We start from the raw sequence: 24,070 nt of genomic DNA, 5'->3' as shown, positions 1-24,070 counted from the left end.
ACTATTTTGAGCCTTAAAATAAAGTAGGTACATCAAATTCTCTCTCACAAATCATATCAAATCAAGGTCTCAGTAGCTGCCTTTTGGATTGTAAAGACAAGACCAAAGGATTCAGCTCCGGGGGTGTTCTGCTCTAACCACAGGATGTGGGCCACTTCCGCAAGAAGCCCAGTGGGTGGAGGAATGAGCTCCCATCGCAGCTTCCCCACACTGTGCGCTGGTGGGGATTTGGGAAAGGCCACGTATTACTTCCCCTTCTTTTGAACTTTCATCAGCTTAATAAACCTGTAAGCTCATGGGCTCTGAGAAGTCCAGAAACAGAGACACGTGAAAATGTGCACTGTCACCTGTCTCAACCCTTGAGACAATGGAGCCGTTCTTTAGGGTCAGCAGCACCTGTTCAGTAGTGATGATGACATGCTACGAAGTGTTCAACATTGAGAGATTGGCCAGATGGCTAAATGCATGCCCTGAGACCTGGATCGAAAGAAATCCTCTGTAGCGAGATGGGCAGGGAGTGAGGGTGTGGACTCTTGGGCCTCACTCTGGGTATTCTGAGACAGCAGGACTGTGTTGCTAACAACCGCCCACACCGCCTGACAAGGGACCTGCTCTGCCCACTCCGAGAATCACAGCTCTGGGGATCGTCTCAGAAGGAAAAGGAACCTCTGGGGAGTGAACGCTGAAGTCACAGGGACACCCAGGGATCAGCGTGGGGACCGCTCAGGCAATGCCAAAGTCACAGACTGGACACGTCTGCAGGGAAACAAATGCCCCCCTCACTTTAAACTCCAGACTTGAATGACAAACTCTGGACACAAGAATTTGCTTTTCATCAACTCTCTGCTGCCTATAAAAGTATACAATTATACATTTCCAGGGGGTAATGTAGCAGTAGCTTAAGAAAAAGCCTTCAAATGTGTACCCAGCAATTCCAGTTCTTGTCATTTACTGAAGGAAATTATCAGAGAAGTATGCAAAGATGTATGTGACAGAATTTCACTGCATGCTCTTTAATACAGCACAAAGCTCAAACAACGGAAAGGTCTGACAACAGAATACTGGTTGAATTTATATAAGCAAATACTGCACAGCCATAGAAAGCAAGCATCTTAATCAGTAATTAGCCTACTAGTGCAGTCCTCCCAGGAGTGAGTTTTTGTTTCAACCTTTCTGTCACTTAGTAGGCAGGACCAACATTTGTATAAGTCCCCCATTTGGGACAACTCTGAACCGAGGAAAATAGGCCCTCCTGCAATTCCGGTAGCACCTGCATCATCAGTGATTATTGACAGAAAAGTGTGTCAACGTATACTTTCAGGTAAGAATGCAAGTTACAACCAGCATAGATGGCATTAATAAGAGAAAAAAAAATCTGCATTAAAAAACCTTCAAAAGTTATTTTACAAATAACAGGGAACTTAGGAATACTGCAGAAGAATTTAATTTTTTTCTTTATTAATTTCATATTTTCAGATTGTTGCAGTGAGCATATGTCCTTTAACAGCTTAGTCAAAGAATAACCGACATTTGATAAATTAGCATGCATTTTAAATAGTAAAAATAGTAAAGCGATGAGGTCTGTACTTACGGCCTCATAATGGCTATAATGCCTTTATCTAAAAACGATTGCATGTGTATCTGTTCACGTGTGTGAGTGCATCTACATATATGCAAGTGTATGTGTCTGTGTGTGTGCATACATTCATGCATGTGTGTGTGCATGCACAAGTGTGCTTGCAGGGGTGTGTGTGTGCGTGCATGCACAAGTGTGCTTGCAGGTGTGTGTGTGTGTGTGTGTGTGCGTGCATGCACAAGTGTGCTTGCAGGTGTGTGTGTGTGCGTGTGCGTGCACACTCACAGAAGCATAAGAACAGTGGAAGCAGCTCCGAGGTACAGAACCCCAGGCTGGAAGACCAGCAGCGCCCGACAGAGGCCACCGAGCACCGGGCACTGTGGGTCCTTTTCCCCGGCATTGGTCAAACTGTTTCTTCATCTGTAAAATGGGCAACTGCGCGTTCCTCAATCGGTTGATGTAAAGGCTTAATCAACTGAAGGGACTAACATCTCACATTTGCATGGGGTGGGAAAAGCTAAATGAAGCTTTTAAAACTTCAAATGTAAGGATTATGTGCAATGACAAAGGGAGAAAAGCCTCTGACTCGTTAAAACACATTCCAGCATCACTCCCCAGGTGTGCACTGCTTTCTTCCCCTCTACCTCGGGGGGCAGCCAGCATGGGCCATGGGCACCCCTGCCCTGACTCAGCTGCCCACTGGCTCCCTCAAAGAGCAGCCGTTTCCCCAGCACCGAGGGCTCAACGGTGATCAACAACACAACTTAGCGTAAATGAGTGTCCCACAGTCAGTGTGATAGAAACAGCTAATAGAAGAAAATGGCTGATGAATGTCCCAGATGCAAAGTCAACGCTGTTCTGTGCTCCGAGTGCGGGGACACTGAGGGATGCCCTGAGCCCTTGGCCCCAGTAGGATGGAGAGCACATGGCTGGGATGCCGCGATAGGCTCCCCACACCCCTGCCTCGAGCCCAGCACTGCTCAGACCGTGATCCTCAGAGCCCTGCGAGAAAAGGGCAGGTGGAAAGCTTAGCAGGAGCCCTGGGTAGAGAGACAAGATGGCTTGGGGCTTCTCAGGCCAGAAAACAGCAAGTGTTGTTAAGAATCTGTCACCTAAAAGACTCTGCAAAAGCGCAGACCAGGTGTCAGAAGCTGTGCCCAGCAGCGAATGTGACAGCCCAGACCCTGACTTCACAGAGCCCGTTTTGCAGAGTGGGGGACAGCATGTGAGGAAGCAGGTAGATGCCAGCGGTGGGGAGTGCCATGAGGAGGCTCAGGCAATGGTGAGACAGGGCAGTGGCACAGCAGTGCTGGTGCAGGGGCAGGTACAGCTTCTGTGTGCAGGGGGCGTCTCAGCAGAGACCTGAACAACAAGAAGGCACCAGCCCTCAAAGAGGCACAGCAGACACACGCCAGGTGTGGGAACTACAGGTGCACGCTGGTGCAGGCAGGGCTGTGGTGCAGTCAAGGCATGCAGGAAAGTCCATGCGCGGGGGGCTCTGTGAGGATGGACGTGAGGTTGGCCAGGAAGCCTGAGACTAGGTCCCACAGGACATGATGAACATCGAGAGGAGGCCCAGCTCGGCACAGGGCTGTGCTGATGAGGGTCAACCCAGGCACTCAGCCAGCAGGACGAGGGCTTCCCTTCCTGTAGCATCTAAGAGTCGTACCACCGGCACGGGTCCCCAGGAGCTGGTCAGACCAGGAGAGGCCAGCAGGACGGGGCAGGCGGAGCGTCCCTGGGGTCTTTACAGATGGGAGCCTGAAGAGCCAACACTGCAAAGAGAGAAAACAAGGTGAATTTCCAGGTCACACACTGGTGCATTCCGAGTTCTCTAACTTGGCAGGTTCCTTCTTGCTTCTGCCAGCACCTTCCCATCATAGAAACCAGGACAATCCCTGGGGTTGAACAAGTGGGTTCATTTCATGTTTCAGTGAGGGACACCACCCCCCATCTCAGCAAGAGAGTACCTGGGAAGAGCTGGGAATAGGAGCTCGATGTGTGTGGGGTGGTCCTTGGAGGCTTAGGGTGCAGGCCTTTGCTCAGGAAGTGGGGCCAGGCTGTGGTTGGTGTCTCCCCAGCCCGTGTCTAGAAGACGGAGGGAAGGCAGCCGGCTAGAGCCTCCAGTGGCAAAGTGCAGGCAGACGCTCGGGTGAGCCAGGGTCGGGGGTCTGGTCATTTGGGATTGGACCACGTCCGTGTTCTACTCCGCATTCTGATGGGATATGCAAGGTCATCATTTGTCTGGATCGATCCTGGTCACAAGAGTGGCAATGCGTGTGTGACGTGAGTGTTCTGTGACATCGTTTATGGTCACCGAAGGACACCGAGGCCCAGCCAGCGGTACCAGCTGCTGGATGTCAGTGGCTGCTTTCTCTCTTTTTAGATTCTCACCCCCTCCAAAATGTGGAGAAACTCAAACATGTTTTTTAAGGTGTGATCTCAGCCTATTTTAACAAGATGGATCAGAATGAACGCTCTGTTTTAATTACTTTCCTAGCACACAGTATTTTACTATAAAAGCGCCATTCCTCTGCCAAAGAGACGCATTTATTTGCTTTGCCATGCCTTCAGAGATCACGGAGTGTTTATAATTAGGTTGTGAAACCATGCGATCCTTCAGCTGGTGTTGGCTGTTTTAAAAACAGGCTCATGCATTTGGAAGTAAGAAAATGTTACCATATACCGTGGAAATTATGCAGAATTCTGTAACTGAAATCCAGAATGTGGGGTGGGGGTGAGGTTACTACATTAAAAAAAAAACAAACCCTTGACTTATTCCAAACAGCAGCCAAGGTGCTCAGTGGCATACGATGTTATGATTCAATAAAAAGAGGCTCATTTAAATTGCAGATGGTTATAAAATTGAGACTCTAAAGATAACTTTACTCTGCTAATGTATAGAATAAAGGATCTCTTAATAGAATAACGTCACTTGTTCTCTTTGCGGTTATATTAAAACTTCACTAGAACATGATTTCTAGGCAGCTCTCCTAAAATGTTCCCCCAGGACAGTGAAATTCAATGACACTGGATGATGTACAGGAAATAATAAAAAGGATCAGGATATGTCATCAGGAAAGTCCTCAAACTTTGTATTTGAGAATGAATTATTTATTAAAAGTTTTTGGAAAAGTCCTGGTGTTGCAAAACCAAGTTTTTGGATAAAGAAAGAAGGGAAATATTTGTATACGTGAAAATGCATCCTTTCTTAGAATTTACTGTGCAGACTTAGCTAAGCAGTCAGGGGAAGGAGGAACTCACCTGGCAAGGGGGCCCTAAATATCTCACCCCGAGGGCCTGAGTGTCCACCCGCCTCAGGCCTCTGAGAGAGGAGGGGCCCTCCCCAGAGATGTGCAGGCAGAGACAGGGGAAGCACGCTTTGGGTTTGGGGGACCAGATTAGAACCAACGGTCATGACCGGGTGCAGTGGCTCACTCACTACTGTAATCCCAGCACTTTGGGAGGCCGAGAAAGTCAGGAGTTTGAGACCAGCCTGGCCAACATGGCGAAACCCCATCTCTACTAAAAATACAAAAATTAGTCAGGCGTGGTCGCACATGCTTGTAATCCCAGCTACTTGGGAGGCTGAGGCAGGAGAATTGCTTGAACCCGGGAGGTGGAGGTTGCAGGAAGCCAATATTGCATCACTGTACTCCAGCCTGGGCAACACAGCAAGACCCCATTTCAAAAAAAAGAAAGAAAGAAAAAGAACCAATGGTCAAAAATTACTCTGTGGCAAATGGTGTGTCCACTGACTGCCGTGGCTGCATTTCTCTGAGGGTGAGGACGGCCCGTCAGAGAAACAAGGCTCCATTTACACCCAGAGCTCATCTCAGGGACCACAGCTTAACAATGCCCCGTACCCCGCGTCACTCGCCTCACTCTGGTGGTTTATTTTAACAATGTTTCACTGCACAAGGAATTCAAAGATACCACCAAGAAAATAAATAATCAACCAAAACAAATGACCCAAGACCCCACTCTCCAGAGGAGGCCCCAGCAAGTGCTCTGGAAGCCTCTCCCGCCCCCGCGGGTTTTGCTTTCAAATGGAACCACGAGGAGTGTCATTGTTGAGGTTTTTCTGAAAATGTTCTTTCTGTCTGCATGTACTGATTCTTCCTTTTGGGAAAATTCACATGTATTATTTTGGTGTATTATTGTGGTATTATGTGAGTTTGCCTGTGTCTCTCCTTTTGGGAAAATTCACGTGTATTATTTTGGTGTATTATTGTGGTATTACGTGAGTTTGCCTGTGTCTCTCATTTTGTTTCCTGGGTTCTCCGCAGAGGCTGCATCCTTGGGATCTTCTGTGCCCGTCTTCCACGACAAGCGTCTTTTCTGTAATGTCCTCCGTTAGTGCTTTGCTTGCACCTGCATTCACTGCACCGAGGGAGGCGTCTCAGTTGATTCCTAATGTTTTCGTCTTGCGATTGTGCTATGTGGGTAAATTCATTTCCTGGTTTCTACAAGGTTTCTGTTCTCTTCCCTACTGTGCGAAATTGCATTCTTCCGAGTTACCTGTTCATGTGCTTTATGTTTAACTGGGATGATTCATTACTTGATGGCCATGTGGTTTTACATGTTGATCATACTTGGGCACCTACATCAAGAAAATTTCTTTGGGGTGACTTCTTCCATCGTATCTGAGACTGAATTTCCATCGGGCCCCGCAGTTTGAGGCTGGGTATCTCCTGTTCTCCCTAATTTTCATGAGGAAGCAAGAGGGCCAGGGAGATCCCCACTGAAGTGGCATCCAGACTTTGTCAGGATGCCGGAGCATTAGGAAGGGAAGATTTGTCAAATCTTAGTGCTGCAGGGATGCCTCCCGTTGAGGACCCGGCCCTGGGCCGCGAGCCTCTGGTTTCTCACCACCCCAAGGGCTCAGCGTCCCCCTCCAAACCCACTGCCTCTGACCACACGGTGAGAAACAGAGAGCTGAGGGCGCCTGCCAGCCTGTCAACCACTGTGAGGACCGCCGCCCCCCACCCAGGCCCATAGAGCTGCGGTGGAGGGGCCGGGAGGCCACCCTGGAGGCCCAGGCATGGAGCTGTCAAGGGAAGGGCCACACGCCCCGGGTGGACAGTGGTGCCTCTGCCTCTCTACACGGGCTCTGACATCCTCTGAGGTGCCAGGTGCAGGGTCCCTGCCGGGAGCAGACTCGCTCTCTGAGCAGCATAGCCTGGCCCCATCAGCCACCGGCTGGAGGAGGAGCCCCTGGCTCAGCTCTGCAGAGGGCACCCAGCTCTTCCCTGCCCCCTCCCCATTTCCCCTCAGCTGCTGTTCTCTGACTCCTCAGAAGAGGGGAGGAGAAGGGAACCCCTTCAGCTCTGTGTCTCCCAAGTACGGGAACTGGCTAGAAACCGCCAGGCATCATCCCCTGGGACTTGGCTCTGCCCCGAGCCTGCACCAGCCATGCGGTGTCCTTCACAGGCTGCCTCGTGTTGACATTCTTTGCATTTGGTGATTTCTCTTTCCTGGCTTGGTTGCCGTTGGTGATTATTTTTTCTCTTTGGATAGCTTTACCCTGGTGTTTCCCTCATGTGTGAGATACTGAGGTGGGGAAAATCTGAGCTGCAGTTTCTGTCTCTCCTCTGGTCCTCGACAGCACTCCCTAATATGACGAAGGCAGATTCCCAGGAAAGGACACTTGTGGCTGGGCAGGGGTCCTGGTGTCGCATTTTACAGCTGGGCCGAGTTCTCCCTTGCAGAGGTGGCACTGATCTAGACTGGTCAACAGCTCTGACTGGCCTCAACTCTGCGGCTGTTGCTGGGTGTGACGAGACCTTTCACCTTTGCTAATTTGATAACTAACATTTTACTTGGGTTTTCAATGTGTTTATGTTTTTATTTCATATCCTTTTGCCTATTTTTATGGGGGTTTTGGCCTGTTTTCCTTTTGATAGAGAAGAAATCCTTATATTAAGGTAATACCTCTTTATAAAGCAAGGCTGAAGAATTTCTCACTGAAATTTGACATTTCAGAGAAAATGAGGGCCCAGATCTGGTCTTCCTCAGAGAGCCTTGCCTGTGAGCTGGGGGTGGGGTCCAGGCCATTCTAAATGACTCCGTCCTGGGACTCAAGCCGCAACATGGCTCCTAGCCTCCCGCTTCATGGTCTTGCCCTTACGAGAGGTGTGCTGGGGTCCTGTGGGGGAGCGGGGGACAGGGTGTGGTGGCCACATCTCCTGGAGGAGAGGGGGGCTCTGGCCTGGGGTCTCCTTGGGCAGCCACTGATCCCACTGAAGGCTGAGGCTGAGGTTGGCATTACCTGTGGCTCAGCCTCTCTCTGTGTGCTCAGATCCCAGGGGCAGCCTTGGCCTCCCTCTCTCTGTCTCCTACTGTAGCCAGCATCCCCTCTGAGCTCAAATTGTGACACTGTTGGTCCCCACTCTAATGGCCCACTCTGCAGATGCCCCTGGAGCCCCCATGCCACACCCTGAGGACCTTGGAAACGCCCCACTGAGAGGCTCTCACCTGCCTCCAGCCCAGGATGCACATTTGGGACTTAAGGGCACCTGAGAATCCAGCCTCAGGTCTCCTCCTCCTGACCCTGGAAGCTCCACATCTACTCTGCCTCCATTCCTTCCTGTCGCCATGGCAGGGCTCTGAGAAGAGGGGCTGGGACCCGTGTCTGACATCCTGGCTCCCCTGCCTCCATTCCTTTCTGTCACCATGGCAGAGCTCTGATAAGAGAGGCTGGGACGTGTGTCTGACATCCTGGCTCTCCTGCCAGCCTCTCCTGCTGCTTCCAGAATCCCTGGGCTGATGGGGTCGCTGACCCCCTTTCTCATTGCCACTGGCTCAGCAGCCACAGACAGAGGGGCTATCCCCCTGTTCTCATGGAAAGCTATCAGCTGGCTCCCACAGAGTTAGGCAACAATGAGCAAAAGAGGCTTAAAAGGCTGATAAAATTCTTTCCCAAGAGGCCCCAAAGCTGCAGTTCACTGCAGCACCTGAGTTTACGTCTCATCCTTCCATGGCTGCTGTATGAGACCTGAATCTCCATCAAGACAGATGCTGTGGGTTGGCCAGAGCAAAGATCATCCACTCAGAAATGCAAAAGAGAAAAGTCACTTTACATTTTGAAAAAGCAGAAACTGTGTTTATGCATTTACCAAATTCCCAAATACTGACATCATGTTCTCTGTGTTCCCATCACCACTCTAAGAGCTTGACAAATAGTAATTTAGTTAATTCTCTAACAACCCTGTTAGATAGGTACTGTTATTCTCCCATTTTTTAGATGGAAAGCCTGAGGCACAAGGCTTTCATGTAAATATAACATGTTCATCAGGAGTGCCCTGAATCTCAGGAACAGATTCCAGAAGCAGAATTGAGCTTCAGCCCTGGTAGCCTGGCTCCAGGTCCTGCCCTTAGCCACCATGTGCCATCTCTGAAGGACTGAAGGATGTGCACTACTGATGGTGAAGTGCAAAGCAGCAAAGCAGCTGTGCACACACAGAAAGGGGCATGAAGAGGCAGCCTTCACAGTGTGAATAAACACACGTGTGTTCAAAGACCACGCCCCGGCAGTGCCCGGCAGGTGCAATGCAAATCTTTCTCTGATATTCATTCACGCTCCTAGAATAGTTTTTATTGTGCATAATTTTAATAGCATACATTTCTCAAATCCTCAATTTGTAGTAAGTCATATGTCCTTTCATTCTATCTTTGCAATAACCCCACACGGGAGGAACTTGTCCTTCCCATTTCAGAGATGAAAAAATAGAAAAACAGAGTTGAGTCTCTTGCCCAAGAGTCCCCACCAAATAAGGACAGAGCTAGGTGTGCCTGCAACCACGGAGCCTCCAAACCAGGGCATCCTGTGAGTTTTCTGCTGCCAGATAAACCTCACAGGATAAACCTTACCTTGTGCAAAAAAAAAACAAAACACAAACAAACAAACAAACAAAAACACCTGTTTTTTTTTCCCGAGCTTTGATGCATTCATGTTTTTTTCTCTTTATATGTAGACACAATCTAGAACTTACTTTTCTTCATAGTGTAAGCTAAGGACGGGCTTTAACATCCTCCCCCAAATTTAATCGGTCATTCCGCTACCATTTGTTGGATAACCCAGCTTTTTTATTGACTATGTCACTTGTAGCATATATCGCATTCTCATTGCAATGCTTTGAAATCTTGTGTCTGTTTCACTGATTTTTCATTCTTCTCTCTGACCTAAGTCACACTCCATTTAAAGTTTAACTCTGAAAAACATTTTCACAACTAATAGAGCAAGGTCTCCTCCACAGTGTGAAAATTTCAAAAAACGATCCTCTTTGTTCACTCAGTAATCCTGATAACCTTCAGACTCATCTGGGGATTTTGGCCAGGATTGTGCTTTTAGCTTAATTAGGAGAGAAATGGCATCTTTATAATATTGAGTTAATAATCCTTCCATTCATTTGTCTTATTTTATTTCTTTCAGTAAAATTTTGTAGATTGCTTCATATGAGATTGCATATTGCTTAAGTTTACTTCCAAGAATTTATGTTTGGTTGCTATTATGAAGCCATCGTATTTATGATGCTTTCTAACTATTTCTAATGTTTGGCAGTTAAAAAAGCCATTGATTTTGGTGCATTTCTTTATTGCCAATTCTTCCTCCTTTGTACTCATTCTTACAGTTTTTCAGATGATTCTCTTGGGCCTTTCAGATGGACAAGCGTAGGTTACGTTTTATATGCAATAGACGCATCGATGCATTTTTTCCAGGAATACAGCCATAACTTTAATCAAATCCTTTTTATCAAGGTGACTTCTTAGACATTCACCTCCAAACAATTAATGTGATAAATTATATTAATATATTTTCTAACATTAAACCATCATTTAATTCCTAAAATAAGCCATGCTTGTGCCTCTAGTGCTAATCTTTTAAAAATGCCAGTTTGAGTGTGGATCAGTTTCCTGGGGCTGCTGTAACAAAGTGCCACAGGCTGGGTGGCTTCAAACAGCAGGGATGGACTCTCAGCTCCAGAGGCTGGAGTCTGAAACCAAGGCGTGGGCAGGGCCTGCTCCCTCCAAAGGCTCCAGTGAGGGTCCCTCCTGCCTCTTTCTCCGAAAGTTTCACTGATCATTATCCTGTAGTTAGGTTGTGATGTCCCTCAGTGTTGCAATGAACTTGTCTCAGCTTCTGGGGATGAGATCAAAACTGAGCAGGACAATTTTAATAAAAACAAAAGGAGAGAGGAAGGCTGAGGAAGGTTGGGGCAAGGAAAGGGCGCCCGCAGTTCCAGGGAGTAAGCCGCCATAATTCTGAGCACTACACAACAAAAGGGGGAGCTCTGCGAGGTTAGGAAGCTACCTCGAGCCATTCCCCTTTCAACAATTCAGGAAAGCTAATTTCACATTAACAGGAAGCACAGCAGTCCATCGAAGGATGAGTGGAGATGCAAACTGTGATCTCTCCTTACAATGGAATAGTATGCAGCCTTAAAAAGGGAGAAAACTGACACAGGCTGCAACATGCATGAAGCTTGAGGGCATGATGCTGAGCGAAATAAGCCAGTCACAAAAAGACAAACACTGCATGAGTCCACTTCTATGAGGTCCCTGGAGTAATCCAACTCATACAGACAGGAAGTAGAATAGCAGTTTCCAGGGGCTGGGGGAGGGGAAGTTAGTATTTAATGAAGACAGAGTTTCAGTTCTGTAAGAGGAAAAGAGTCCTGGAGATGAATGGTGGCAATGTTTACCCAGCAAAGGGAATGCACTTAACACCACTGAGCCTGGACTCTTAAAAAATGGTTACAATGGTAAATGTTATGCTACGTGTTTTTAATAATTTAAAATATTTATTTAAAAAATGAGACATGACAAATTTTCACTAACAGTATTTATAAGAAAATGGATAATATGGCACAGAATAATATCTATATGGACAATTAAAGCATGGCAGAGATGCAGCTCAGACAATGGGTGGAAACGGCTTAGTAGTAGTTCAAAATGAGATTACAGATTCTACAAGACATGCGATAAAAACAAAAATCGTCATTTAAAAGAATTCAGAAATGAGATGATGAAACAGGAAGAATCAAAAATGCTAAAAATCACTTCAGAAATGAAAACTAAGCTTTCAGAGACATGAATGGAGTAAACACAAGAGACAATATCTTAAGAAAAATAGAAGGAAACGAAGACAGCCTTCCCTTGAATGTAAAGGGATCTGCTTGCATATGGCTGAAATTCCCAAGGTGCTAATTCTGCCCGCATGTAACTGGAACCCCGAGTGTCCATCTGGATGGGAGGAGAAGCGTCTGGGCCCCGAAGCCCCGGCTGGCACCTTTCTACCACCACTCCTGGCAGATCTAGACATGCCCAGGGGCTGTACTGGTGCCAGAGGACACACACCTCCCACAACAGAAACCCAGAATGGAAGCTTCCACTGTGAAATCACCAATGTGGGATGCAGAAGAGGCACCAGGAAGTATGGAATAAACGTTGCCTGTAATAAATGGCCCCGGCATACAATCAGGGTCTAATACGGTTAATCTGCCAGTGCTTGTAATTACCTTGTTTTGTAAAGAAGAAAGTGATTTGTATTTACCCTCAAATGATACCAAAGACGCCTTTTGTCTTCCCTCAGCCCTGGTCCCATCCCACCTCCAGCAGGCAGTCTCAAATAAAAGGAAATTGCATTTCCGTGATGAGGATCTTAGCTGCATTTCCTTGTGGTGAAAGCACATCTAATCAGGTGTCTGAGAAGGGATTTTTCAAATTATTAGAGAATGGCAAATGCTGTTATTGTGGGACCCAGAATGAAATCTCAGCCATAAACCTTCACTCATATTTGGAAAAGTGAGTTATTCAATGTTGAGACTGTAATAGCAGAAATGAATAATAAAACCATATCCCAAGACCAACAGAATCCAGTATTTGTATTATTTTTTAAGAATGGTTACCAAAAAAATTTCAATTTTAAGAAATGGAGACAAAAAGTAGAATGAAAATATCAATCCTTAGGTTGTTGGGGACACATGGGGTTTTTGAGATTTGTCATCTCCATCACAGGTGCCAGGTAAGCAGTTCATAAATGATCCATTAGGTGGCAGGTGGGGCAGCAAAGATTTAAATATGATGTTAATGGTGTGAGTTGCAAAGAAAACACGTGAGGGTTTTACTGCCAAACATTCTGAGCTTTTCGATAGACAATAGGGCCTGGTATACAGGAAGCAACCAGACATCCTGCAGCCCATGAGGCTGAATGCCGGGGGCTGGGGACGCGCATGAGGCTGAATCCCCGGGGCTGCAGACAGCCTCTTCCAGGGCACGGCTGCCTTTTCGTGTCCTTTCAGAACCAGCATGCGCTATTAGGAGCTCTGGGAGAATAGACAAGTCCCCCATGCTAACGGGTGGTGGAGAAAGGGACAAGGCAGAATTCAGGGGACCCTGAGGGGCTGCAGTGCCGGATGGCTGGACAGGAGAGGGAGGTTTGTGATGAGACCAAAACTGTCTGAAAAGGAACTGAGGGGAACCTACCACACCACCCCTTCCTGGGGAGAGCCCTCTGAGTGGCCATGGGACACTGCAATTTAAAGTCCACTCTCTGCTCTGTTCAGCCTGACCTTACCCAGGGATGCATGGGAAGAGGGAGAAACCTTTACCAGGTCCAAGGTGTCCCAAGCCCCTTCCCTTGAAGCCTCAAGGTACCCCCCAAAATGAAGCCAGTGTTCTGAGTCCACCTGCCATTGCCACCCCAGACATAGACAACCTGGGCTGCTTTCAGCGGCATCTCTCCTAAAACAAAGGAAAACATTCATTAATTTGTCACCTCCAGCCCCTGGGCCGCACTCGTGTTAAAGGGCCGTAAACAAAAGCCCGAGAGGTGGAATTTCTTGATTCTGACCTTTACGAAGCTCTGTAATCAGATAGAACAAAGGCCCAGCCCTCGGGCTCCTCTCAGCCGCTACGCGGGGCTCATCTAGGAAAAATGTGCACAGTCCAGTGACATCTAAAACGGCGCTGATGTCAAAAACACGCCCAAGCTTTCTTGAAGCTTTTCCTATAAATGACTGTAAAATATATATTTACTTAAACAGAGTTGTGAAGGTCTCTGAATTCTGAATTCAGATTGCTTTAAATATTAGCTAAAACCTAAGAACCAAAAGATTGCATTATGCATAGAGCCAAGTAGGTCCAAGATATTGGGACAGGCATGGGGAGAACTCAAGAGCTGGATGCAGGCTGCTGAGTTTCTCCCTTCGAAGGAAGCTGGAGATGCCCTGGCCGTGGAGCAGGTGCATTGGCCCTGGGGCTGAGCCCTAGGAAAACAGCGCCCCGTGGAGGAAAGTGAGGGAAGGACAGGAGCTTGGCTGTGGCTTGGGCTGGAAGCAGCTGCAGGTTCGGCAGCCTGTCCCTGCTCCAGAGAGATGAAAGGAGGAGGAGCGTGGAGGACCTGGCCCAGGGCCTGGCTCCAGGAGGTGCTCGAATCCCCCCACTTCTGCCATGCCCTGCCCAGGCCTTGCCCACCACTGTTTCCTCATCCATGCCAAGTGAAGGACCCTAAGCACACAACCAGCCTAAGGGGGTCACTGCTTCCTGGGAGGGCAGGGTCCCATGCCAGCGTCTCTGCTGTCCCACTCTGGACACTCACTAGAAGGCCCTGCATGGTCCTGTGAGGTGAGAGGGGGAGAAGGAGGGGAGCAGGGGAGGGGAAAAGGATGGGGTGGAGATGGGTCAATGCTGGACCAGGTAGGACTGGATTCGGCGGAGATTTATGGAAAGTCCAACTTAGACGGATTCTCGTTTCCTTTCACGAGTGATCCCCAGGCCAGCAAACGCGGGGAGCACAGCAACTCTGTTCCCAGGGCTCAGTTTCTCGGCAGCATCCTGCCCACAGCCCAGCGCACAGCAGGGAGGGGGCAAGGGTACATGCCTCCCTCGGAGACCCTTCCCAGACCCATGGACACCGCTGTGTGCACCTGCAGGCCCGCCTGAGGCACTGCCCACACCCAGACACACGGGAAGCTGTGGAATTCACCTGTCCAGATCTGCCACACAGGAAGCTAGTCTTCATCTATAGGTTATTCACTCACTAAAAAAGAAAAGGAACACGAACAGGGAGACAGCAGGCCATGCCACTGTCTGAACAGGGAAGTCAGGCCAGGAGAAAAAACTCCCCCAGTCAGGAATTGACTCTGTGGCTGTTCAGCTTCCATCCTCAGGACTCCATGTAGGATTCACCATGCTCCCTTCAGAGAGAGAACCAGAGACGCTGGCGCTCGCCCACGAACACCTCTGCCAAATTCTGGGTCATATTTTGAATCCGTGCTTACATGGCTCTGGCATGCATGTTCTTCCCATGTGGGTAATCACCTTATTTAGCCCACACAGAAGCTAAAGGTAGAACATTTAGTGCTCAATAAAGAACTATCAGCTTCCACCTTTGCTTTGAAAAATTCACAGTATAGAAATAATTCATGAACCAATCAAATTTACCTACATGAGCATCTGTGCAAATGTCCTCCAGGGTCCAGTTCGGCAGCTCGCTACAGAAGGGCAGTGTAACTGGATGAATTATCAAATACTCCATCTCTTCCGCCGGAATCCCAGGCCACGGCCCTGAAGTTTTGAAGTCTGAACTGTTGGGTTCTGCAGAGGAGCACAGCGATAGCGCCCCACGATGCGTACTCTGGCCTCAGAGGCAAACATTACAGCAGCTGTGGACGTCCGTGTGCGCTCCTCTCGGATGACCATCACCGTGTTCCTGGAAAGCAAACACTCTTTTTGAGGGGTATGCAAATGAGGAGAGAGAAAAATTAGAAAGAAAAGGAGGAAAAAACAGGAAGTGCCCAGGAAGGTGCCACACAAGGAGGCTGGATTCAAACAAACTCTGGAGTTTTGAAATAGAAGGGTATTGCAGGTTAAAACAGAGTCAAGCAAATGGATTTCTTGTCTGTCTGTGTGTTTTCATTGCAGCCTGGGATCACAGTCATGTCTCCTGAGGGATGCGTCTGCCACAATGGGGGGCTTAGGGGACATCTTGGGTGGGCTGTACTCCAGCTCATGTGGCCTGGGAAGCTCAAACCCTGTACCTATGTACTTGGGAGAAGCCTGCCTGGCACAAAAGGATTCCCTGAATGAGGTGGGGACAGGGGTACCAAGATCGGACAACCCCAAATCCCCTGTGCTCTTCTGCATAGGAACAGCCATGTCAATGCCAAAATCTTCATGATATTCCTAGAATCCTTCCGAAGCGGAGGTGGCTTCGGAAACAAGAATGGGAACCAAGCCAGCCCAGAAGCACCCAAGGGAGCCGAGACGCTGGATCGACTCTAACTCTTTTTATTTCTGCTGGAGAAGAGCCCCACCCAGCTCCCAGGAACCTGGAATGAGAGGATTGTGCTGGAGGATTTACTTTTAGTTTTAGGACAAGATTGAAATCGCTTGTTATGTCTGTCTTTCAACAAGCTACTGATGCCCACATCTAAGTATCTCCATTTTGATGAAAAAATAACACTACATCAGCAAACTATTTGTTAAGCTGGATTTTAACAACTTGATCTACAAGCTTAATGGGTAAACATTTTTAAAGAAATTCTGGTTGCTAAAGCTGCTTCCGCCCCCTGGCTCTGGAATTTAAATTCTTTGCAATGTTCTAAGCACCATGTTGCTATGACTTTTTTCTCTCCCCATTTTTTTTTAACCAACAGTGGAAAATTATCTTTACACTCCTTTTTCAGGATTACCAGAAAGCTGACGTTCTTTCTCAAATTGATCCTTCTTTTCCTCTCATGTTCATCGGCTCACTCAATCTGCTTCAACGGTCCCTTACCTCAGGGAGACTGGTTTATAGACCCGATCCTCACTAACCATCCGGCACATTCTTCTGCCTCATTTACTAGAGACGGGTTTTCACCGTGTTAGCCAGGGTGGTCTCAATCTCCTGACCTCATGATCTGCCCACCTCGGCCTCCCAAAGTTCTGGGATTACAGGTGTGAGCCACCGCGCCCGGCTACTAAAAATACAAAAAATTAGCTGGGTGTGGTGGCGGGCGCCTGTAGTCCCAGCTACGCGGGAGGCTGAGGCAGAAGAATGGCGTGAATCTGGGAGGCAGAGCTTGCAGTGAGCCGAGATCGCGCCACTGCACTGCAGCCTGGGCGACAGAGCAAGACTCCGTCTCAAAAAAAAGAAAGAAAAACAACTGGGCTTCCCTTCACTTTGAAAAACACCAGATTAAACAAATAATCCAGCATCACATCTTTTTATTTCAATTCATAACTGGAGTCAAAGCATTAAACAAGTCAGATTATAAACAAATACATGAAAGTTTTAAAAGCCCCTCCCATGAGCCCAGTGTGAGCCGTTCAAGCCGGCAGAGCTCCCCGCCAGCCCCTGCGTGGCTCGCCCCCATGGAGGCTGTGACACGTGGTACGTGCGCTGGCTCACACCCTCTCACTGGTGGGAAATGCAGCTGGGAACAGGAGCCCGAGCATTGCCAAGGTCACGAAAGAGTGGAAGCCCCACCTCAGCCCAGGGTCTGCGCCTCTCTTGGCCAGAAGGAAGCCCCACCAAGAATGTGTTTCCTCACCTGATGGAGAAGCAGGAGGCAGGGACCATGCCTGGTAACCGCCAGACAGGACCCCACCCAGCCATTCAGCTGCTATCCTGGGAAAGGGAGAGAATGGGGCTCAGGCAGGACGGGTCTTGGGTAAGACCAATGAAGTAATGTCAGAGCAGAACCCAGGAGGAAAGGAGACCCTTGGCGTCCGTGTGGAGAGGCTGTGAGGGCAGCAAGTGACCTGACCTGGCCACACAAGTAGGAGGCCACAGCCTGCAACCACAGGCTCACAGCTGGGAGGTAGGGGAGGGTCTGCCCAGCCAGCTCCGCACCCCCCACCCATCAGCCCCCACCTTCCCATCCAGCTTCAGGGGGACAGACTGACCCTGCTGGAGACCAGTGCAGTGCAGGACAGGTAGGCTCAGAGGTCCTGACTCAGAGCTCTGTGACCCTCTAAAGTGTCTCAATCTCTCTTAGTCTCTGCTTCCTAAAATAAAAACTGAAGATGTGGCCCTGCCTTGCCGGGTGTTGGGAAGTGTGAGCAAGACCTGCGTGTGGTGAGGTCATCACTCCACGGTCGCAAAGACAGACCACACAGGTCCACACGGGAAGGGTGTGGACAGTAATTCCTGGTTTTCAGAGGATAATAGAATGGCAGGCTCCTGGAAACTCAATCGAGAAAGCCGTCCACAACTGTGCCAGCCTCTGACAGTAAGATAAATAAGTCTTCTCACTTGACAGACTCCGAGCCCCGGGTCAGACATACCAGTGGCTACAACTAAGTGCACACCAAGCTTGTATGAAGCATCCCAGGGCGCTGAGGACGCGGCGACCACCCCTGCCCAGAGGCAGAGATCAGGGCAAGCTCCAGAGGGCACATCTGCTGGGCCTCAGGGAGGAACCAGGAGGGGCAGCCGCGGCAGGAGGCCAGGACGAGGGCTACAGCCGGGAGGGCGCAGCAGCCAGCAGTGAGCACTGACCAGCCTGCGGGTCCCTGTGATGGCGCTTTCCAAACACAGTCTGACCCCGTCGCTTCTGGAGTGGACAGGGCTGCTCCGCATCCCACGCAGTAAGCTCTCGAGCCAACGCCGCGACTCACAACCTGCATCGTTTCCCGAGCTGCTCTGCCGAGTCAAGGTTGGGAAACTCAACCTCTGATCACGCAGGTTCAGCGTGCTGGGCCACCCTACTCCTCACAGGCCGGCCAGCATCCGAGGTGCCCACAGCCAGCGCCCTGCAGCCTTGAAGCTGTTCCACAATCCGGCAGGACATCGCACGTGCGGCCACAGGACAAACGCCCAGAACCTGAGCCCTTCACGGCACCCGAAGCCACTCTCCAGGCCAGCCACTGACTGGAAGAGGAAAGTCCACGCTGGAAGATCCCCAGCTGTGTCTGGTTGGGGCAGCCCGATGGCCGAGCTTGGCTCCTGAGCCCCCAGGAGCAGAGCGGGAGAGGCTGAGGGAGAAAGCCTGCAGGGGAGGCGCAGAGGCCACGTGCACAGCCCACGCTGCGGGATGCAGATGGGAACAAGGGTAGGCAGGTTGCAGGAATGCCTCGGGGAAGTCCTCGGCCCAGTGCTGAATGGGCCCCACACAGGTCCCAAGAGCAACATCTTAGAGACCCCTCCCCACCAGCCAGTGGGTCCCGCGGTCTGCTGGGCCAGAGCTGGGACATGCACCAAAACTGCAAGATAGAGGGGATAAAGAAAACGTGGTGCATATGCACAATGAAATACCACTCAGCTCTAGAAAGGATGGGATCCGGGCATTTGCAACACAGACGGAACTGGAGGTCATCGTGCTAAGTGAAATAAGCCAGCACAGAGAGACAGACTTCACATGCTCTCAGTCCTCTGTGGGAGCTGAAAAGGTGGAGCTCCTGAAGATGCAGAGTGATTGGTGGTTACGAGGCTGGGAAAAGGAGAGAGGGGAGGGAGTGGGGAGAGGTTGATTCATGGGTACAGGTATACAGATAGAAGAAATGAGACCTGGGGTTCAACAGATCAGTAGGGCAACCACAGTTTACAGTAAACTATTGTATACTTCAAAATAGCTAGAAGGGAATAACTCAGACGTTTCTAGCATAAAGACAAATATTTAAGGTGATAGATACACCAGTTACCCTGGTTTGATCTTTCCACATTATATGAACGTATAAAATTATCACATGTACCCCAAAATATGTACATTGATTATGTATTCATCTAAAATATCAATTTTTTAAGCACCCAGGAGAATTGGGTGCCGGAGGGTGCTGTGGGCTATGGGCTGACTCACCCCTGCCAGGGCGGAGGGGAAGGGCCGGCTCTAATTGGCAGGTTCCTGGAGAAAGCAGCTCCCGGGAGAGTGTCAGCGCAGAGCAGTGCCAGATTGGAATCGTCTTGGATTTGCAAGAGATTGAGAGATTTCTGGCTACAGTGAAACACAGGGAGAAGCTTTTGCACAAAGGAAATAAAGGTTTTCTTTTCCTGAACTTCAGTTCCTATTTGGAGTCCCAAAGGGAAGAACTCCCACCGATGAAAATATGGGATTTCCTCAGCCAGAAGGTTCAATCTTGTTCCTCACAAGCCTGGTCGTTTATAAAAATAGCTGGTGATGAGGTTTTCTGAGACAGGGATGCACAGGTTACCTGATTTTTAGGATCCAAAAGCAGAGAGAAGCTGCTAGGATACAAGGAGCTAAGCCCTCAGCTGGGCCTGTTTACCGAGAATCGGGACAGTTAAGGCGCGTGTGTTTTGAGTGCAGGCACTTGGTGACCCATGGGCTGTGAAGCTGATGAAAGAGGAAGACAGTGGGGTTGGGGGTGCAGTGGTTCCCGTCCACCCATCTGCCAGGTTTTATGTGCCAGGGGCTCAACCTGCCTGCCCTGCCTGCCTGCCTGCCTGCCAGGGGACCAAGGGCCAGAGAGGAGATTAGATACAGAAATCTATCCCTGTTTCTGTAAAAACCATGAGAATCAGGGCCTGCTAACAAGCAGGTGTGACTCTGGCCCAGGAGACAGAAGCTTAGCAGGCAGGACCTTTGCCCTCATGGAGCTCAGAGTCCAGCTGGAGAGATGCCAACAAACACTGAAATCAAGGCCCAGGGTGTCCATCCCCACGGCGGTGGCACAGGGCGCCTGGGGTGGGGCTGGGGGCTCTTCCCCTGCAGCGGCTGGAGAGTGTCTCACCAGCAGGGACAGGCACATGTGGAAAGGAGGAGCCGCTGACATGCAGAAGGCGCATGGTCCAAGTGCCCATCCCTCGCCCGTTCTTCCAGCAGAGACCCCCAGGCCCTGCGCTGAGCGGTGAATCCACGCAAAGACCACTCATGCCTCCGAGGTGTGCATGGCACAGTAGGGAAGGAAGACAGGGGGAGGGTAACCTCAGCAGGAGGCTTGGGTTTTGAGGTTTCGGAGGACCCTGGGAGAGGCTGGGCCCCAGAGAGCCTCCCTGCTGTCCCCAAGTCACTGGGATCATCACATGATCAGAGGAAGACACCAGAAACTCTATTCCATTTGGAGTCACTGTAACTCATTCGTGAAAAGAATCTGGGAGATGCCTCTGCCCACTGACGTTGGCCCCATCTCGAGGGTGGGACAAAGCGCCTCAGAAGGACGGTGGGGAAACAGGCTGGGCACAGAACAACAAACCACAGGATGTCGCAGAGCTGTGGGATCTGCCACAGCCAACCTCAGGAAGAGAGAGGAGGACGGTGGTGGGTAGGGGTCGGGGCATGCGGAGATGGTGGTCCAAGGATACAGAGCTTCCGTGAGATAGCAGGAGTGAGCTCAGAGGCCTGCAGTGCACATGGTGACCACGGTTATGACAATGACAATGTGTTCAACTCTGCAGGATCCTCAGAGTGGATTTTGTGTTCTCATCACAAATCATGAGAAACATATGAGGTCACACATAGGGTAATTAGCTTGATCCAGCCATGCCACAATGTACACGGGTTTCAAAATATCACGTTGTATACCATAAGTACATACAATTTTAATTTGTCCATTGAAAATGTTAATTAATTAATTAATTTAAAATGAAACGAAAGAAAAGTGGCCCAGCTGGCCCTAGCTTCCCCTGAGAGACTCCCCCCGTTCATTCTTTCTCCTCCATCGTGAAGTGGGCCTGGGATGAGGAGGAGGCTGGAGAGCTCCCTAAGGGGACAGATGGGGCCGGCCGGGCAGATAAATGGGGCAGGGGCTGGACCCCGAGGAGGAAGCCCCCACTGCGCCCCTCGGCTGAGCGCTTGGGTTTGCTGTTGGGTGGGCTCCCTCCCAGCCTGTCTGGCTGCCCCATGTAGCCATGAGGGTCCAGGGCTGGTGTGGACACCCCAGGCGTAACAGGCCACTGCTCCTGGCCCTGCTGCCGCGGTCCCACCCTGGGGCTCCCAGCGCCCACCCCCAGGCAGAGAGTCCGGTCCCTGCTCGGTGGAGCTCAGCGCGGAGCCCCGGGAGCAAGGCCTCAGCGGGGAGCAGGACGCCCCGTCCTTCCTCTTTTTCTGCGGAACCAGCCGCTTAAGCCGCCACCAGCTCTGGGCTTCCACGGGTGGGGGCCTCATTCCTGGGGGGCTGCTGGAGGGAGAGCCAGGGACGCAGAGAGAAGGGGGGGCTTTCTTTTCGGCCTCGCATGGGCAGAAGCAGCAGCCGCCTCCTGGTTCCCGCAGAGCCTCTGCGAGAAGCTCACAGCTTCCTTTCCCCACACATCCCGGGAGCCGCTTCTGGGCCCAGCTATCCGTGGGAGTCCACTGGCCACGGTCAGGGCGAGAACAAGGCCGAGGCGATCTGGCTGCCTCACCTCCTCCTGGGCCTGATCATCTAGAAGGTTCTCTGGAGGCTTCTTGGAACAACAAGCAGAAAATCCCTGTAAAAATCTCACGACTCAAACATCTAGTTGTGAGGACACCATTGCAGGATTATTGTCCACCGACGTAGACACACACGGCCTGTGGTGAACTGCTTTCTGCACCCTGTGAAACCTGCTCCATCCCTGCCAGAGACCTACAGCGGGGGGCTCCTGTGCGTGCGCCCAGGAACAGAACGCCGCGGCATGAAGTCAGCATGTCACCCGGAATCCCGGGAAGCCGGTGCTCCCGCTCCGCTGGGTTGGAAGATGTTTGATGTGCTCAGTCTCTGTTGCTGCTATCTTTACCACCACTGTTGGAAATAGGATTTTGTCAATGTGATATGCAAATAAGACCCAAATGTAATTTCTTATGTAAATAAGGCACAACTCCAAAATACGAACTGTGGAAACAGAGAGCTTATCTTAATGTAAATTCCGTATGGCCGTTTATGTCGCTTATAAAAAATCTAAATCATATGAATGTCGCAGCTCACTGACATACTCCTGCCGACCATCCATGTCATTGGGTTCAGAGGAAGAGCCGCACTCCGCAGGCGCGGGCCGTCAGCCGGCTATCTGGACTGATGATCGCTGTGATTGAAGTTGAATGGTAGAAAAGCCCCTTTTGCTTTCCAATGCACAGCTGTGTGTATTGTACCCAGAGTGCACCAAGCAGCGCCCTTGGAATTGCTGTTTCATATTTCCTTAAATGAGATACAGCCGAATCCGTTCTAATGGACCTCTCCATTATGCTCTAGACTTTGTCAAGAGTATGGTGCAGTCTATCCGACATGAATATACTAAGTTCTCTTCCTAGCCTGCTAGGCCAGCAAGCAGCTCCTATTTTTGTCTGCTGGAGATGAACCTGTTGGAAGTGGCCTCAGGGCTGAGCAGGGCTATCTGCTCCCGTCTCAGGCCTCGGATCCAACCATTATTCCTTTTCTGGCGTTAGGTCTTGTTTGCCCAAACCCGGCCGACAGCAGCTTCCTCTGTGAGCTGAATCCCAAGAATAGGGGTCTCAACCCAACACGACTACGCCTGGCTTTCTGGAGGGTGGCTCTAGACATATGCACCCTCCAGCCCTGAATGTGGCTCTGACGGCAGGCTCCCTGCGTGGGCCCTGGGCCGAGCAAACCCCGGGAGGCCCCAGTGCTGCCCGTGGAAGCCTGGCTGCAGAATTGGACCTGCCTACTGTCCCAGTGACCTGCCAGACAGAGCACAGCCTGAGGAGGGTACATCCTCCGCCTTGGACTCCCACTGTCGCAACGCCCTTGTCCCGGCTGTGCCTTTCCCAAAGGGTGTCCACATTTCAGCCCCCTGGAAGGCAGGCCCAGCCTAGGCCTTGAGGATGAGGAATATGACAATTCAGCTCTGCACTCAGAGCCTCTCTCAGCCGACCCAGCCATGTGGTAATGGGGAGGGCTCCTGGCTCACACAGCTGTGACTCCTCTCCCAGACCCTTGGGTGCTTTCAAACCCTTAAGCTGTCCTGCTCCCCAAAGGAGGGACTGGGGTGCCCTCCTGCCGAAGGTGTAGCATAAAGAAACAAAGCAGGGTGAGGAAGTGGATGCGATTGCCTGGGTTTCTTCCCCATCTGTGGCTGCACAGAATTCCCCAGAGCCCTTTCCCCCGAATGGGCGAGAGCCTCCTCTCCATCAGACACGAGAGGCTGCAATCTCAGGCACTGCTGCTGTGGCCTGCTGTGAGTGAGCCACCTGGTTAGAACCACACTTCTCTGATGTTCATTCTTTAGACAAAGACAGGTTTCCACCCTGGAGACCCCAGACACCAGGACCTGCTCTGTCCCACTGGGAGGACACGCCCTGTGCCCACCCTAAGTGGTGCGAGGGAAGGCAGGGGAGGGGGCTGGAGACAGAAGCAGCTCAGGCAGAGATGAGGTGAGCCCAGGACCTTCTAGCCTAGACCACATCACCTGTGAGGAGGGTGAGTCCTGGCTTTTCATGGTCCATTGCCAGGCAGGACCACTAAGAATCCGTGCTTGCAGCAAGTCCGGGGACTACAATTTTCTGTGCGTCTTTACAGAAGCTCCAGCTTCGAGGAGCCACTAAGGGAGTGAAGGAGAGCACGAAGCACCCACAGCTACTCAGTCAAATGGATGAGTGAGTGAGCCAGCGAGCAGACAGAGTATTCCCTGAGAAT

The sequence above is a fragment of the Hylobates moloch genome, unplaced genomic scaffold (genome assembly GCF_009828535.3).
Source record: "Hylobates moloch isolate HMO894 unplaced genomic scaffold, HMol_V3 SCAFFOLD_3, whole genome shotgun sequence".
NCBI lineage: Eukaryota > Metazoa > Chordata > Mammalia > Primates > Hylobatidae > Hylobates > Hylobates moloch.
This window is presented reverse-complemented; position numbering follows the sequence as displayed.